Source organism: Chlorocebus sabaeus, chromosome 14, assembly GCF_047675955.1.
Source record: "Chlorocebus sabaeus isolate Y175 chromosome 14, mChlSab1.0.hap1, whole genome shotgun sequence".
Classification (NCBI taxonomy): Eukaryota; Metazoa; Chordata; class Mammalia; order Primates; family Cercopithecidae; genus Chlorocebus; species Chlorocebus sabaeus.
The window spans coordinates 68,364,822-68,380,563 of NC_132917.1; the positions used below are offsets into that span (position 1 = coordinate 68,364,822).

Sequence of the window (15,742 nt, forward strand, 5' to 3'; positions counted from 1 at the left end):
AAAAAAGATAATCATTTGTTCTGAAGAGGATTCCATCATTTGCATTTTGTTGATTGTATTTTCAGGATGTCATTAATCACATTCTCCTGTATTTCCTAATAATTTATAGTTTGAACTAGAGGGTTCATCAGATATCAGTTCTAAAAATTGTGAAAGTTGCCTGGTCCTTTGAATATTATTTCCCTCTTAGTCTCTAAAATGTTTTTACCTGAAAGTCTACTTTGATATTTATTAATGTTTGAGAATTGCTGTAATATCTATTATAATTATCATTATTGATTTATAATTTAATTCCATGTGGTTATATGGCAAACACTTTGGAAATTAAATTTTTGGAAATTTTATTGAGATTTGTTTTGGCCCAGCATATGGGTGACTTTTATTGAACATATGGTGTGCACTTACATGTGTATTCTCTAGTTGCTGGAATGGAAGTAAGGTTTTATAAATGTCAGTTTGGTAAAATGGTTATAGTGTTTTCAGATTTTTTAATATATTTGCTAGTTGATTTTTTTTCCTGTGGTTGTTCTGCTAGTTACTGAGAAAGGAATATTAAAACCTTCACTATGATTGTAGGTTTGTCTATTTCTCTGCTTAATTCTGTCTGTTTTTCTTAGTACTCCAGCTGTAAATTTGTCCTCAGTGAAAAAGCCATAAAAGTGGGAAGTTTACTCAGAGCTGTATCTTTCTTCCACATGTTGACTCTCCAGTTTCTGCTTGCTTTTGGTAGCTATCCACTGCCTTCCGATTATTGTTTTTAATATTTTTTCCAGAGTGTAATTGTTACCTGTCGGAGTGTTGGTCCAATACAATCTACTCTGTCATTATTGAAAGTGGAATTCTTGTTTTGTCTAGTATAATATAACTACCCAAAGTTATGTGGTTAGTGTTTGTATAATGTCTTTTTTAATCCCTTTAGTTTCAACTTGTGTTCTTATATTTAAAACACGTCTTTTATAAAGAGCATATAGTTGGTTCATTGGTGTTTATTTTTAATCGAGTCTAATAGTCTCTGCCTTTTAGGTGGAGTATAGAGTCCATTTACATTTTCTTTTTTTTTGAGATGGAGTTTTACTCTGTTGTCTTGGCTGGAGTGCATTGGCACAGTCTTGGCTCTCTGCAATCTCTGCCTTCCAGGTTCAGGCAATTCTCCTGCCTTAGCCTCCCGAGTAACTGGGATTATAGGCGCTCACCACCACGCCCGGCTAATTTTTGTATATTTAGTAGACATAGGGTTTCACTGTGTTGGCCAGGCTGGTCTCGAACTTCTGATCTCAAGTGATCTGCCCACCTCAGCCTCCCAAAGTGCTGGGATTACATGCGTGAGCCACCACACCAACCCCATTTGCATTTAATACTATTAGTGATATATTTTAATTTTTACTTTTTTGTATTTGTTTTCTATTTATCCTACATATTCTTTGTTTTTTATTCTCCTCTTTTTGACTTATTTTGGATTAAGTGTTTTTCATTCTATTTTTTTCTCCTCTGTTAACTTTTCAGTAACCACACTTTATTTCCATAGGCATCTGTGACTTATTACAATCTACCTTACTGTTGGTGCTTTTACCATTTCCCAAACCGTGCAGGAACCTTACATCACTTTAATTTCATTTACTTCCTCTTTTGTCTTTTTAAACCATTGTTATCATATAGTTATACCTTTGTGTATTAACTCACAAGACTTTGTAATTATTGTTTTAAAATTGTTTTAAGCATCAACATTCCCCTTATTTACATATTTATTATTTTGAGTGCCCTTTATTTCTTCCTAAACATTTATCCTTTCATCTGGGATCATTTTCTTTTAATTTTAAAAACTTCTTTGGTTTTTTTTTTTTTTTTTTAATTTTTGAGACGGAGTCTTGCTCTGTGCCCAGGCTGGAGTGCAGTAGCGTGATCTCTGCTCTCTGCAAGCTCCGCCTCCCAGGTTCATGCCATTCTCCTACCTCAGCCTCCTGAGTAGCTGGGACTACAGGCGCCTGCCACCACGCCTGGCTAATTTTTTGTATTTTTAATAGAGACGGGGTTTCACTGTGTTAGTCAGGATGGTCTCGATCTCCTGACCTCGTGATCCACCCACCTCAGCCTCCCAAAGTGGGTTTTTCTTATAGCGAAGATCTACTAAAAAGAAATTCTTTACATTTTTGTGTGTCTGAAAGTGTTCTTATTTTAAATTTTTAAAGGCTCTTTTCACTAGGTATGTAATTCTAGCTTAGCATACTTTTTCTTTTATCATTTGTGTCATGCCATGGACTCTTGCATCCATAGTTTCTCTTGAAACTCAGTTGTCTATCTTATTATTGCCATTATATTTTTAAATCAATGTGCCTCTTCTTTCACCACTCTTTAAGATTTTTATCTTTGCCTTTAGGTTTTAACAGTTTAACTAACATGTGCCTAGGTATATTTTTCTTTGTATTCATCCTATTTGGGGGTTCACTGAGCTTTTTTGCAAGTTAATGCCTTTTATTATTTGAGGAGACTGCTTGGCTATTATCTCATCAGATATTGTGTCTATTTTATCTTTTCTCTCTTTCTTGTACTCCAGTTAAACATATATTAAACCTTTTGGCCATGTCCCACATATTTCTTCTAGTCTGCTGTTAAGCCCATTCATGGTGTTCCTAGTTTCAGATACTGTATGTTCCAGTTCTAGGATATTTATTTAATAATTCTTCTTCTTCTTCTTCTTCTTCTTCTTCTTCTTCTTCTTCTTCTTCTTCTTCTTCTTCTTCTTCTTCCTCTTCCTCTTCCTCTTCCTCTTCTTCTTCTTTCTTCTTTCTTCTTCCTTCCTCCTCCTCCTTCTTCTTCTCCTTCTCCTTCTTCTCCTTCTCCTTCTTCCTCTTTCTCTTCCTCCTCTTCTTCTTCTTCTTTCTTCTTCCTTCTTCTTTTTTCTCCTCCTCCTCCTCCCTCCTCCTCCTTCTCCTCCTCCTCCTCCTCCTTCTTCTTCTTCTTCTCCTCCTCCTCCTCCTCCTTTTCCTTCTCCTTCTTCCTTCTTCTCCTTCTCCTTCTCCTCCTCCCCCTCCTCCTCCTCCTTCTTTTCCTTCTTCTTCTTCCTTCTTCTCCTTCTCCTCCTCCCCCTCCTCCCCCTCCTCCTCCTCCTCCTCCTCCTTCTTCTTCTTCCTTCTTCTTCTTCTTCACCAGTTCTAATTTTGGTGAAACTATCCATCTTTTAATTCATTTTCCCCGATTTTCTACTCTTTTTTAAAAAAACATATTAATCTTAGTTGTTTTAAAGTTCTTATTTGTGAACCAACATTTCTGGTTCTGCTTTTTTTTTTCTTGATTGTTGGGTCATATTTTTCTGCCTCTTTGTGTCTAGCAACCCTTTATTGCAATTCTAACATTTTTTAATAAAAAGAACTATAGGTACCCTAGATGTTATCTTCCATTAGTAAGGATACCACCTCTACTTGGCAGGTAGGGGCTAGTCATCTCTGTCCAGTCGGAAATTTAGACAGATAGTAGCTAGTTTGGAGTTTTTTTAAAACTCAGTACACTTTTGTTTTACTTCTGCTTGTTTCGCAGGGCTTTCCCAACTTTCATGTGACAAGCAAGTCTCTGTATCCTTAGCTATAAAACTTTACCTGATTTCAAACTATACTCTAAGGCCGTAGTCACCAAAACAGCATGGTAGTGGCATAAAGATAGGCACATAGACCAATGGAACAGAATAAAGAACCCAGAAATAAACCCCTATTACTTACAGCCAACTGATCTTCGATAAAGCAAACAAAAACATGAAGTGTGGAAAGGATACCCTATTCAACAAATGGTGCAGGAATAATTGGCAAGCCACATGTAGGAAAATGAAACTGGATCCTCATCTCTCACCTTATACAAAAATCAACTCAAGGTGGATCAAGGACTTAAATCTAAGACCTGAAACTATAAAAATTATAGAAGATAACATTGGAAAACCCCTTCTAGACATTGGCTTAGGCAAGGATTTCATGACCAAGAACCTAAAAGCAAGCACAATTAAAACAAAGATAAATAGCTGGGACTTAATTAAACTAAAGAGCTTTTACACAGCAAAAGCAACAGTCCGCAGAGTAAATAGACAACCCACAGAGTGGGAGAAAATCTTCACAATTCGTACATGTGACAAAGGACTAATATCCAGAATCTACAATGAACTCAAACAGATTAGCAAGAAAAAACAAACAATCCTATCAAAAAGTAGGCTAAGGACATGAATAGACAGTTATCAAAAGAGGATATATAAATGGCCAACAAACATATGAAAAAAATGCTCAATATCACTAATGATTAGGGAAATGCTAATCAAAATGCTAGTGATCAGGGAAATGCTAATCAAAACCACAATGCAATACCACCTTACTCCTGCAAGAATAGCCATAATGAAAAAATGAAAAAAATAATAGATGTTGGTGTGGATGTGGTGAAGAGAGAACACTTCTACGCTGCTGGTAGGAATGTAAACTAGTACAACCACTATGGAAAACAGTGTGGAGATTCCTTAAACAACTAAAATTAGAACTATCATTTGATCTAGCAATCCCACTACTGGGTATCTACCCAGAGGAAATGAAGTCATCATATGAAAAATATACTTGCACATGCATGTTTATAGCAGCACAGTTTGCAATGGCAAAAATGTGGAACCAACCCAAATGCCCATCAATAAATGAGTGGAAAAAGAAACTGTGAGATATATCTGTGTATATATGTGTGTGTGTGTGTGTGTGTATATGATGGAATATGACTCCACCATAAAAAGGAATGAATTAATGGCACTTGCAGTGACCTGGATGAGATTGGAGACTATTATTCTAAGTGAAGTATCTCAGGAACTGAAAACCAAACATGTTATGTCTCACTCGTATGTGGGAGCTAGGCTATGAGGATGCAAAGGCATAAGAAAGAAAGACACAATGGGCTTTGGGAACTCGGGGAGAAAGTGGGAAGGGTGTGAGGGATAAAAGACCACAAATTAGGTGCAGTGTATACTGCTCGGGTGATGGGTGCACCAAAATTTCACAGATCACCAGTAAAGAACCTACTCATGTAGCCAAATGCCACCTGTTCCCCAATAACCTATGGAAATAAAAAAATTTAATAAAAAAGAAGATCTTGCCTGTCAACTAATTTATTCTTTTTGTGCTATCGACTGCTGTTTATCAAAGACTCACTCAATTTAATGGATGTCATTAGTTTAAGGCACTTGTCTGAATTAGAACATTGGATACTTAATGTCCAGTGATTGCTGTTCCTACCTCTGACTCATTCAGTTCCTCTGATGAATAATAGGATTTTATGCAGTGCGTATTCCTGTTCTTACTTGTTGAAGAAAGCACTTATCTTAGAATATAAACAGATATGAATGGAGTCTATTTTCAGCCAACTTGGTGTAAGAATGTAAAGTCACACTCATGTACATTGCCTTGGATTACAAAACCTTAGGCTGCCATGTGTCATGCAGATGAAAATGTCGGTGTCTTGATGTCTTTCAGAAGCTAGTGTCATTTTTTAAATTTTAATGTTTTCTGAGAGGGAAGGCCTTAGGAGGTGTGTCGGTTATCAACTGTAAGTGCTCTCAGTGTAATATTGAATCTGCAACACGGCCTGTGTATGTGAAAGAACACAATGTTTTACCGCAAGCACAATATCATTTTCTCAAGACATATAGGTGATAGTGAGTAAATTAATAATTTTTTATTTGCTGATCCTGGTGTGATCTAAAATTTTTTTACTAGTTCCTCTTCTATTTTTGAAAAGTGTTCCAAGTCGTCATAATGTTATCTTCGTTGACAGAAAGTACAATCTGTCCTTGGTGTCTGCAGGGGATTGGTTCCAGGACCCCAGGGCATACCAAAATCTGGGGATGCTCAAATCCCTTATGTACAATAGTATAGTATTTGCGTATATCCTACACACATCCTTCCATGCACTTTAAATCATCTCTAGATTCCTTAAAATACCTAATAAAATGTAAATACTATGTAAATCGTTATTGTACTATACTGTTTAGGGAATGATGACAAGAAACAAAAGTCTATACATGTCGAGTAAGGATGCAATCATTGTAGGCCTAACTACATTTTCAATCTGCAGTTGGTTGAATCTGCAGATGCTGAACCCCGCTATGAGGGCTGACTATATCTGCAGATGTACACTTCAAGCTGCAAGATAATGATTTTTAGAGACCACTTAACAAAAAATAAGAATGTGTGTTGTTTATTATAAATCCAGATTCTATTTCATGAAGCAAAAATAAATCTTCATAAGGAGACCTCTAGTTGTCAGGTAGTTAAGATTTTCAGAATCAGTCGTGGGATGCTATCAATCTATTTGTAGTTAAGAATAGTCAAAGTTGGAAGCTGAGACGGGCGAATCACCTGAGGTCAGGAGTTCAAGACCAGCCTGTCCAACATGGTGAAACCCCGTCTCTACTAAAAATTAATTGATGTGGTGATGTACACCTGTAGTCCCAGCTATTCGGGAGGCTGAGGCAGGAGAATCACTTGAACCCAGGAGGTGGAGGTTACAGGGAGCTGAGATCACACCACTGCACTGCAACCTGGGTGACAGAATGAGACTCCATCTGAAAAAAAGAATAGTCAAAGTTGACAGCACCTTAATCCATTTTTATAGGTTCTGCATATATAGAAAGTAACTTATCATCATTTGCCATGCTTACAGTTCTTTAATTGTGTATAAGAATATGATCTTGGAAAAAAAGTATCTTAAATATTAATCACTTGCTACACAGTTTTATATATGACTTGGCTATAATTTTTTTTAAACTTCATTTAGAAATAACAGTAACATCAATTATATTCATGTAGGCTTGACAAAATTTACTGGAATGTCTTCTGTGGTTTTGTTTTTCTTTTTCATTTATTTTAATGTGCATTCATTTTCATAATAATAAATTTGTTCTTTGTTAGTGGAGAAGAATACTGTTAATTACACATAGATAAAAATTTTCAGAGTTCTTTTGGCATACATAGTAAATTGTAGTGATTATCAGGTAACAAAGTGAGTACTTTTTACTATTTTATGCTGGTTTACTTGATTTTTATTTAATAAAGACCGTATTTAAACATTTTCCTTTTTCTTCTGAATTTTGAGACCTAGATATGTGATAATAATGGGATTTATGGTTTTGCTTTGGGTTTTAAAATACATACTGAATTTCAAAAATGCAAGATAAACTAGTTTGTTTTGATGGGACAAAAATATAGTATGTTCATGTCTTCAATGGGTAAATATTGAGCATCTAAAGTGTTCTAGTCACTGATCTAGGAGCTGATGTAAAACAGTTCTTTTTTTTTTTCTCTTCAGCTTTTATTTTGAGTTCTGGGGTACATGTGCAGGATGCACAGCTTTGTTACATAGGTAAACATTTACCACAATGGGTTGCTGCACAGATCAACCCGTCACCTAGGTATTAAGCACAGCATCCATTAGCTATTCTTCCTGATGCTCTCCCTCCGCCTATGCCCCCACCACCGACCACGACGGGACCCAGTGTGTGTTGTTCCACCCAATGTGTCCATGCATTCTCATTGTTCAGCTCCCACTTGTGAGAGAGAAAATATGGTGTTTGGTTTTCAAACAGTTCTTTAGGTTCATTTACAATCATGGTGTTAAGTTAGCAAATCTTTGGAAGTAAATAAAACCAAAAACTATTATTCTGTTGTTGCTACCACTGTCTAGTTAATCTTTAGGCACTCCTTTATGACAAAGTGATAAAGTGTTTTTAAATTAGCAGACTTAGGTTCTAGTTATGGTTATGCTAATTCTGTAGCATGACTTTGCATCAGCTAGTTGATTTTCCTGGGTTTCAGTTTCTTGTGAAAACATGAAAAATACAAAGGTAGATTGCTTGTGCTCTGGGGGGGTCTTCAATTCACTATGGAGAAATCTAGAGCAGAGAGCAGTAGCTTCATATTCATAAAGTCAGCTCAGTTATGTGCGTGGCTACCCTTCCTTAGCCTTCTTTTCTCTCTCCTCTTTTTCTTCCGTACCTGTAAATATTACAGAGCCACAGAGCTCAGTTCTCAGATTTCTTCCTTTCTGTTCTTATTTCTTAGGTGAGCTAATTCAATTTAATGGTTCAGATTCATATGTTTAAATGCCTCCACTTTGTATAATAGGTAGATCAAACTTACCACCTCTAAGTCAGAACTCTTGATTTTTATCATGAAAACAACTCTTTCGCAAGTGTTCTTTACCTCTGTAAATGACTCCACCATTCACATAGTACTCAGGTGCTTCAGCAAGAAGCACCTTTGACTCTTCTCTTTCCTTCACATCACTCATTCAATCTATCAGCAGTCCTTGCCATTTTAACCTTTGAAATATGGTAGGAGCCTGCTCATTTCTTAGGTCTCTACCTTTGCCCTCTACCACCCCAGTCATAACCACCATCCTCTCTTGCCTGGAATACTGCAGTAGTTTCCCGACATCCCTGTTTTCTCTTTTGTCCTCATATAGTTCATTCTCCTCATAGCAACCGGAGCAGTTCTTTAAAGGTAAGTCGTTTTATGTTATCTTCTTACTCATAACTTTCCAGTGGCTTCCTATAATGAACTTTATCATGGCTTATAAGTTCTCTGACTTCATTTCCTACTATTTTCCTTTTTACTCATTCCCCTTGAAGTGTGTCAGTCTTCATTATGTTTTTGTGTTTTACCCAATATCCTAGCTTGTTTTCACATCAGGGCCTTAACAAATGTAAGGACATTTGCTATTTCCTCTCCTGAAGCGTTCTTCCTTCAGATATGTATGTGATACTTCCTCAGAAATGCCGTCTCTGACCTCTCTACCTATATGTTCAGTCACTCTCTATGTCCCTCTCTTTATTTTTCTTCATAGCAATCACTTCCTGAAATTATAAATACATATTTGTTTCCTGTCTTATCCACCAGCATATAAACCCCGTGAAAGCAGAGACTCTCTGCTTGTTTACTACTAACTGAGTCTCTGGAACCTAGAACAGTGCTTGGCATATAGTAGGTATTCAGTGAATTTTTATTGATAGAATGAAATGGATGGCAATAGGACTGTTTTATTTATTTCTATTTAAACATTGTTTGTAGGAGCATCATCAGGAAATATTAGAAAGGGTCAAATTTTCCATTGGTTCATTGTAATTACAAAGATTTATAACTTTGTCATAATGTAAAAATTTATAAACCACTATGTCTTTACAGTATTTAAATATGCTGTTATCTAAATTTTTGTTACTTAGGCACCTACATCATTAAAATCAGAATAATGTTTTTGAAAATACATATTTTAAAATATAACAGCTCACAAAAATCTGATGTGGTTATGGTTGTATAGCTTTATGTTTAGATCTCAAACTGTTAATAATTAACAACAATGAAAAAAACAAAAAGGACTTTGAGACAGACTGAATTACAGAAAATGCCATTTGAGAAAAAGGTTGATGTAAATCTTTTATGAATGAGCTCTGATTAAGTAATCCCCTTCGTTGTTAGGAAAAAGATCTTGTGGAATTTGGCATTGCCCTTGAAAGTTCAAATGCTCATATTCCTCTGAAGAGCTGTACAGAGTTGCCATTTAGCTTTGACTTAGGGTTACATGCAAAAGGTATTTTGCCTTGTTATGAAATAACTGACTTTTGAAAATGGAATATGCATAGACGGATGTTAGAAAATATTATATAAATGTGTGAGATATGACAGGGAAAATATTCAACAGGAATTTTATATATTATTGAAGGAAAAATTCAGCTATTTAATATTAATTGACAGTGACTTTTACTAGCACATAGGATTTCTAGCCATTGTTGGATATCTTAAAGTAAAATTGATTTTTATGTCTATCTGAATAACTGATATCTCTAAAATGCTTAATAGCATACAGATTTTTATACACACTACTTTAACCCTTGGAATAATCTTATTTGAGGCAGACAGTGTTATCCCTCCTTTTCAGATGAGGAAAGAGAGTTGGTTCAAAGGAGTTGCTCTAACTTACACAACAATAAATAGTGGAATTTGAATTAGGCTCAGCTCTTCTGATCCTAAAATCTGAGCCCCTTCCACAACAAAATGCTGGTGATCCAAAGTTTAAGTTGCCAGATGAGAACAGGCCCAAGACACTGTGGCATCTATGCCTTCAGCATTTGTGAAGGACTCTTGGTGTTTCTGGTTGACCTGAGTGATTGATTGACTAGAGCTAAGTGTCTTACAATGCTGAGCAGTCTGTATCTCAGGAATCTGATTGCAATAGAGTCTGATAAATATGAGTGTCATATTTTCATTGTTTCCTGAGGAAGTAATATGCAGTGTTAATGGCAGGAAGTTCTGACATATTTTAGTCTTGGGTTTGTGTAAGAGGATTCAATGAGTACTTTGATTATTAACTTTATAGGTGTGAGTGCAGAGCACTTTCAGCACATTGACAGTATATTTAACCTAATGAGAATAGCCATTCTCTGGAATATGTCCCACAGAAAAACTGTTTTTCAAAGGGTAGATTTCTGAAAATCATTAAAATCTATAGATTAGGGTTTACTAAAAATAAAAAATTATAAGTGTTAGCATTAACTCGAGAAAGTTTTAGTCCAGAAATTATTAGAAACTGTTTTTTGTACTCCAGCCAATGAACATTTTAAACTTCTGGTTTGTGTTGCAAATGATGGAATCCATGTAAGTGTCCATCAGTGGATGAAGGGGTAAAAAAAAATGTGGTATATATACACGATGGAATATAATTCAGCCTTTAAAAAGATGGAAATGATATCGTTTGTGATAAGGTAGATGAACCTAGAGAACATTATGTTAAGTGAAATATGCCAGGCACAGAAAGGCAAATACCACATGGTATAACTTATATGTAGAATCTAAGAACTTCCCACTCATAGAAGAGGAATGGTGGTTACTATAGGCTGGGAGGAGGGGTGGGTTGGAGAGGTATTGGTCAAAGGATACAAAACTCATTTTGAAAACTCATGTGTAAGCTTAATTTAAAACATGTTTTTGAAGGAAAAAGGTTGATTATATTCTAGTAGATGGATTGATCTGTGAAAACTATAATTGAAAACCAGCTGGAGAGAGGTACATTTGTAGGTGCTATGAAAGACATTAAAAAGTTTAAGAAAAATCTCATGCCCTCCAGCTGCTCATTTGACAGATGATAGAGATAATGCATACATGTACAAGTGTGTGTTTGTGTGTGTGCTGAAAATTTAGATGACAGGACAAGAAATGGCATGGTAGGTACGAAGTGGTAAACATAGACAATACATTCTGGAGTTATTTCCCAGTGATTATCAAAGTTACTTTCATGAAAGAGACACGATTTGAACTTAGGTAGTAGTACAGAGTCAGAATATACTTGGCAAAAAGAGCTATGAACAAGTTCCTAAAAATGGGGAAAAAATCACAAAGTACTCCGCTAGAGTAGAAACAAAAGATTGAGCTGCTAATAAAGGTTGGCACTGAGATTATGAAGGACCTTGAAGGAAAAGATAATTTAAGAAATTTAACTTTCAGAAGACTCAATTTATCATTTCAATTTTTATGTAAACTAAACATATCTAAAATTTGTTTTTGAGTGTGTGATAAACTGTCTTTTCTGTTTGGGGTCATTTTCTTATTAAAGTCCATCTATTCTGTGAGTTGTATTTATCATCAAAGAGAATAAATACCCCAACAGCAAATTTTTGAGCCTGTCATAGATATTCTTTTCCTTCAGTTTCGGTGAAATAGCTGGCAACGTTTTATTGATATTATTTCTTTTGCTTTAGGTTGGAAGTTCATTGTCCAGTTGAAAAACACCAACTCAGCTAGTTTCTTTGGTCTGCATTACAGTCTTTTACCTGTCTTTTTATGAAAAGAGCAAGTTCTAGGAAAAGATGGAAGATTCTCAAAGAAGCAATTTTCCCCTTCTAAGGCAGATGAAAACCTGTACATGTACCTGAAAATTTTTTCCCATTTTTAAAATATAAAATTTCACATTACATTTTCTGCTCTTCCTTTTTGGAATGATTAAATGTAACACTTCTTTCATAGTTTTTTGTTCACTTATTCTGAAATGGCTTGCCTTTTCCTAAGTAGTGTGTGAGGTTGGCGGATGTAGATGGTGCATACGAGTGCAACTGTGAATGTTTTCCAAGGTAATAGAGAATGAGGAACTACCTTCTGAAACTTTAAGTTGAACCCCAGTCCCCCACTTTGTGATACTCTGTCTTCAGTTTCTCTTTTTAAAAAGTTACTCTCCTTTTTAATCTTTCTAGCCTGACAACTGATATCAGCAGTTGTTTAATTGGTATTTGGTGCTTAAACCATAGTTGAGTCTCTAGCTCCTTAGGTTTCATTACTGTACTTTATTTAAAAAGCCTGACATTTAGTTACTTGAGCATTTCTAAAGCAGCTTTTGAAGTAGCAAACAATTAAGACTATATTTAACTTTTCAGTTATCCTACTTAACTGTTAAGGGCAAAGCAGGAAAAGACAACTGCTTGGTACCTGAAGCAAACATATTAAAAGAAGGAGGAAAAGCCTTACTCTGAAATGATTGTAGATAGATAATAACAGTAAGGCAGCCATATATAATGTTAACACTTGAAAAATCTTGATGAAGTTTTGATGAATTTCAGTGTACTAGTCTTGGTTGCTTTTTAAAGTAGGTATGACATTTTTTCAAAATAACATGTTACTGGAAATAATCTCAAATGACTAGTAACCATTTTTTCTAAAGTAAAGATGAAAAATATCTTTGGTATTAATGTTTCCCATTTTTATCTTTCTCCATTCCTGATGCTCAGCATTAATTATACTTTAATAAAGACTGAATTTAATTAAGTCAGTGGCCTGCACCAGCATGGTCAGTGTAGGAAAGATCTTCCTACAAATCATCACCATAGCTTTGTTCATTTGCAGCTGTCTTCACAACTAAGTTGTCCAGCTTATTTTTTTCAAGTTTAAATTTCCTTTTCATCAAAAGGTCAAATTTGGGTTAATTATGCTAAACACACAATCTTGTATAGAATCTTTTTTCCACTTTTCAAAACTGTTGAATTAGGACCTTAATTAACTGTGGAGTTACACTTTTGCACTGTGTTTAATGCTCGCATTGTAGGAAAAGTTACCAGAAAGAAGAGAGATTAGGGATGAGTGTCACACTGACACAAGGCCTGGAATGTAATAAGTATTCTGTAACTGTTTCTTGAACTAATAATGAAGGAATCAAAGGCTGACATTATTTATTTACCACCTACCAAGCCCTTAGATTAAAGACTATTGTGCATTATCTCATGAATCCTCACAACAGCTTCATGTGAGTATGGGTTCTGTTGTTATCCCCCTTTTACAAATGGGAAAACTGAAGCTCAGACAGCATGCATGAAGGTGGCTGAGTTAGGATTCTAATGGGGTCTTTCTGACTATAGTCACTAACCTCACACTTTCAGTCATAGCATTTCTACCTATAGAATGTTTTACTTCGTTTGAGAGTCACTTCATAAGAAAGAGGGTGTTTAGTTGTTGGTTTGGGGAGGATTAATTGTAATTAATCTTGGCTGAGGAGAGAGGATCTCCCTTTTCTTGGTTTTTGAATTGAAACTGTTGTCCAATATGATAGCCACTAGCCACATGTGGCTGTTTACATTTAAATATGAATTAACTAAATACAATTTAAAATTCATTTTCTCAGCTTTATTACCCATATTTCAAGTGTTCAGCAGTCACATACAGTTAGTGGCTTTATTGGACAACACGGAGCAAATTTCCCTCATCACAAAAAGTTCTGTTGGATAGCATTACAGAGGCTCCAGGGTTATCAGTTGAAACTCTTGAAAGTCCAGCTCTCAAAAGCAGTAACACTCTATTTTTCTTGGGTTGTATCAATTAATTTAAATTTGTATATTTGTAATTATTTCCTATTACCCAACAAATTATGATGGAGGGGCAGGAAATTAGGATGGGGTGAGTGACCCATACCTGCAGTCCTAGCTATACTCAAGAAGTTGAGGTGGGAGAATAACCTGAGCTCAGGAGTTTGAGGCTGCAGTGAGCTATGATTATGCCCTGCAGTCTAGCCTGAGTAACAGAATGAGACCTGTCTCTAAGATGGATGGATGGATGGATGGATGGATGGATGGATGGATGGATGGCTGGATGGATGGATGGATGGATGGATGGATGGATAGATAGATAGATAGATAGATAGATAGATAGATAGACAGACAAAGGAAGTTAATATTTGGAGCAAATATAATAGGCAATGCTGGAAACAAGAAGACAAATATTTTTCAAGCAGATGGTTCTGTGTTGTTAGAAATTATTTTACTTTGTTTACTAATATCACAATAGTGTCGAAGGCACAGAGGAAATACAATATTTTTAAAGTATAATTTTTATTATGAAATATTTTAAACACATACTTTTTTAAATGGTGAAAAAGAGCAGTTGGATACATTTTTTTACAATAGACTCATAAAGGAATTTATAAGTGGAACATTTAATCACCTGATTATTTCAGAAATATTTTAAGAATGTAGTCCACAATTTTGCCTGGACGTCTGTCTTAATATGGTCATCACCCAAGTGGGAAAGCACAAACCCTGGGCATGAACTTCATCTCCTTAGGCTCACATTGCTCATCTGTCACCTGGAGGAGGCAGAGTATCTGCTCTGAGATCATTCCTAGGACGTATTTACATCCTATGACTCAGACTAGGTTCAGGGCTAGAGATCCACTTCCTGAGACTGGCCATTTCTCCATTGCAGTAGATGTGGAATTACAGGGTTGAATGGAAGGATTTATAGAAAAATTTAAAGTCATATTTTACCTGTTACATAATTTTTAAAAAAATTTCCTTACTTGTCCTATGAAAAAATTTAAAAAATGAAGAACAAATGTTATTTCGCCTGAGAAAGGGAAGATTTAAGGCTTAACTTAGTTCCTATGCCCTAAAAGATATATTATAAGGAGTATTTCCTATCTTCACAGAAGATGTTCTTATTTTTCAGTGAAGAAAATGCTTGTTTAATGTCTACCTTGCTCCTGCCCCCAGACTCTGTCTCCTTAGGGGCAAGAATGTGTATCTGGTTAAATATTTTATCCTCAGTGCCTGCTTAGAGCCAGAATATAGTGAAACATTCAGCCAGTATTTGCTGATTGAACAAATGAACATTTGTCATGTAAAAATAATAACTCCTGACACAGGTATATTTGAAAGTTGTCACCTCAGCACATATCTGTTGTTAGTGTACCCCAGCTCTGCTTCGTCAGTTCCCTAAGAAAGGGGTACCAGACAGTTTGGTCATGATGAACCTGTTGCCTTGGATTTTACTGCTGGAACATTTGGAGAATGTCTTGTACATGTAGGGTACCCAAACATTTGTTTAACAAAATAATAGAAGGGATCATAAGTATGTGTAATCAAAAATAGATCTTCAAACACTAGTTTTTGTTTGACTTCAGAATATGTTATCTGAATTTATCAACAAAATTAACTTTTGTGTTTTTTTCATAACAAGTGATTGGTGTTCTTTTGAAAGAACGCTGCTTTCTTTAGATTCAAGAAGAACCTTAGAATTTTTTAATACTGTATGCACATACATACTTATATACATATTTGATATTTGTGTCATGAGTTTTGGATTCTGTTTTATATTTTAATATATGTGATACATGACAGTTTAGAAATATATTTTGGAAATACATATTTTGTCTTTTCCATCTTTCTAGAGTATAAGTTCTTGAGGTAAGAACTTTGTCTTCTTCATCA

At 35.4% G+C, this 15,742-nt stretch overlaps 1 protein-coding gene across 4 annotated transcripts in view; it reads left to right on the forward strand.

Annotated features, from left to right (window-relative positions):
• The window catches only part of APLF (aprataxin and PNKP like factor), a 98,064-nt gene that overhangs the window by 71,962 nt on the left and 10,360 nt on the right, over positions 1-15,742 (forward strand). The window lies entirely within an intron of this gene.